The sequence below is a fragment of the Panthera uncia genome, chromosome D4 (assembly GCF_023721935.1).
Source record: "Panthera uncia isolate 11264 chromosome D4, Puncia_PCG_1.0, whole genome shotgun sequence".
Taxonomy (NCBI): Eukaryota; Metazoa; Chordata; class Mammalia; order Carnivora; family Felidae; genus Panthera; species Panthera uncia.
In genome coordinates, this window is record NC_064807.1 from 52,505,968 (window position 1) to 52,509,457 (window position 3,490).

General features: G+C 37.3%; 1 non-coding gene across 1 annotated transcript; it reads right to left on the reverse strand.

The window, feature by feature from the left end:
• Positions 1-2,900: 2,900 nt before the first annotated feature.
• LOC125928014 (U6 spliceosomal RNA) lies at positions 2,901-3,005 on the reverse strand. Its single transcript, XR_007459532.1, has one exon. It is a non-coding gene; the product is annotated as a U6 spliceosomal RNA (small nuclear RNA).
• Positions 3,006-3,490: the final 485 nt, after the last annotated feature.

Genomic DNA, 3,490 nt, shown 5'->3' on the forward strand with positions numbered 1-3,490 from the left:
ATATTCCTGAATGTTCCTTGCCATTTCAGAGTCAGCTTCCTGAGAAAGCCAATCTGCAATACCTTCCAACTCAATGCCCCAACTATATTGTGAGTATACCATATTACACCTTACTCTTCGCACAAAACACACCCACACGTACCATCAAATGTCATAACCAGTCTTACACCAGAAGATTAAAGCAAACTGTTGCCACCACATCATTTCACAGAAAAGCCCTGCAAAGTAATACAATTACAGGACAACTTTCTCAATAGAGTAATTATAAAGAAAAAATTTAAATATAAAGAAGTGAGCTAGTTTTATTTTTGAGAAAGCTCTTTAATAAAACTGGCAGTAGCCAGATTGCACAAATACCTGTGGAGGTGGACAGCTGCCATAAAATCCTGTATTAGGTAGCAAAAACACTGTTTCAGGAGTGGAATGCTTCCCCACTCATCCTAATGAATAATTCACATAAAGCTCTTTTCTCATCAATGACAGCTAACATGGCTTAGCTAAGCCCAAATGAATGGTGAGTTAATGAAAAGACAGAGCCATGTACAAACTGAGCTAAGCCAAATTTTTGCTATCAAAGCAAAGTGAAAATTTGACACAATTATGAGAAATATATATATTTCTGCATTCACTGTATATTTCTCATAATTGTCTCAAATTTATAAATATGATGTATTTATTAGTACCAAATTATCATATACATATATGTATTTCTGCATTCAATGTTTTTGAATATTTGTTTTCTCAATTATGAAATATGGATACTAATATACTAATATATTTCATGATCATTGGTAGTTTTCCTTAAAATGTACAGACACTCAGTGCTTCCTATGATGTAGATGTTAAGTAAAGATGTTAAAACTTAGTTATAGCACCTAGTGGAGTATCCTCAAAAGCTTAAAATTAAAGGTTAACACTTAAGTTTGCTTGTTTTATTCACATAACCCATCATGTTTTTTATAAATTATAAACAGTGTCCTCTGGTCTATCAGGAAGAAAATATAACTTCTTACTTTAGAGAACAGGAAATGGGTAATTTTTAGTCAGACACAGAGAGATTTGTTGCCACACCCTTCAGGAAAACCATCCAATCCAGTTCACTCATTTTGTTGTTGTTCTGTGTTTTGTTTTGTTTTGTGTAGTTTTGTTGTTTTTGTTTTTTTAACATCTGAGGGCTCTTTTATATTGCCTCAGTCCATTTGGGCTACTATAAAAAAAATCACAAACTGTGTAGATTACAAATAACAGAAGATTATTTCTCATAGTTCTGGATCCCAGGAGTTCAACATGAGGGCATCAGCAGATTCAGTGTCTATTGAGGTCCTACTTTCTGATTCTTAGATACTATCATCTTGCCACGTCCTCCCATGGTGGAAGGGCACTCGATTCCACTGGATTCTCTTTTATAAAGGCCCTAATTCATTAATGAGGACTCCACCCTCATGACTTAAGTAGCTGCAAAAAGCCCCATGTCTACCAACATCTTCGGGGGTTAAAATTTCAACACGTGAATTTGGAGGGGACACAAGTCTTCATAGTATAGTATATGTACAAAATCTAAAGAGAATCCTTAATAAAACGGTAACAATAACAGGGTCATGGTACTCATTTTACTTAAGAAGGATTCAACTGAGAAAAGGAACTGTACTTGGGGGAAGCAGCCAGAAGCAATACATTGTGGAGCCTATGCCACAGACACCTTATCATATTCTCATGAAGTAGAATATCAAATCTCTACTATTGGTGGTAGTGGTGGTGATATATATTCTCCCCACGCTAATTTCTGCTTCAGATGGCCTCTGCTTTTCGGACTGTAACATACCACCACACTCCCTGGTTACCACCATCCCTACTGCTGGACACCTATGTTACTTTCATTGGATGCTGCAGTTCCTGAAAGACACAGATACTTCTGCAAGGTACTATTACTGTTTCTCAATTCACTTCATCCGCATAAGTCTTACGATTTATGCTCAGCAATGCTACTTCCTTAGGCACTACTGTCTCATCCAGGTTCCTCTGCCAAACATCTTTTCTGCTCCACTGCTGCTTGCACTTAGCTTCTGCCAAAGATTCCCTGTAATCTTTGCACTCCTGTGACTCTGCTGTGCACTATAGTGAAGGAGGAGAAATAATTCTGTCTTTTCCTATCAGTGTTTTAATTCCTATCAAGAAGTAGCATAGAACTTCCTATAGCCAACAGAGTAAAACTACATTTCCTATATTTACAAATAAATCCTAGCTGCTTCTCAAGACACAGACACGGATTCACTGGAAGTTAAACAAGAGGTAAATCAGCGTTAGATGTTACTAGGTGACCCGATTTGCACAGTAACAGGAAGCATGCATATAAGGACAAAGCTTGCCTCTACTGCCTGCTCATCAGGGACTATTTGCCAGGCTGAGGGGTTCTGCTGAATTGCTCTTTCCAATGTCTTTGGAAATGAATCACAGGGCCTTCCAGTTTTAGGAAAATACTGAACTTGCTTTTTTCAAACATTGCAGAAGTTGACATAAAGAAAGACAACAGGGTCTCACCTTGATTCTGAAGTTTTCACTTCAATCCAAAAGCTATGTTAAACGTACCTCCTTGGCTAGACCATGTGACTGAGCCCCTTCCCCCTCCCTCCCCCCCCCCACCGCGCCCCCATTTAGCTCCAGGAAGGAAGCAGAACCAGAAAAGAACCTGCATAGAATTAGGTATGCTGCCATTCATCATTCTGTCTCTCTACTCATATATTTTCAGTAGAAGCAATGATACAATTAGATACCTGGGCTTTTGAGATTTAACGCATAAGCATTTAAGGTTCCCAGGATTTAGGCAGGGTCTCAAAGGTAGGTGGCCTTCCTATTTTCATTGCACTCATAAAACAAAAACAAAAACAAAAACAAAAACAAAACTTAATATGGAACCTGTCACAAATTTGCATATCATCTTTGCACAGTGGCCAGGCTAACCTTCTCTGTATCATTCCAACGTTAGCATATGCACTGCCAAAGCAAGCATCCCTAGTAAAAATCCTAATGTCCCTTCTAGGAGCAGAGTTTGAGTACTAGGCCACACTTATCAACTGACTCTTCCTTTCAGATGTATTTTTTTTTCCAGTTTTTTAGGATACTTTTATTCCCAGGTTCAAGGTCAATCTCTGAGATCAACTGAAGCTGGAATCTTCTTTCACATTATGCCCACTAAGTTAAAAATGAATATTTGCTCTAATGTTGTTTATATTTCTCTTAATAAATATAATAGAAAGGAACAAAGAATAAAAACCACGAGTATATATGATCAGAGCTTTTCAAGTTGACTGGAAGATGGAATTGTTCAGAAGGACTTATCTCTTTAGTAAACCAACTTAGAAAACAAGATCATAGAAGATCTGAAATCTTAATTCAATTGGGATATGTGATAGAGAACAATAACTGTGGTCAGATTAGCTACATTTTCAAATAGAAAAACTAAGCTGCAGGATATTATATACTGCTCTTATTT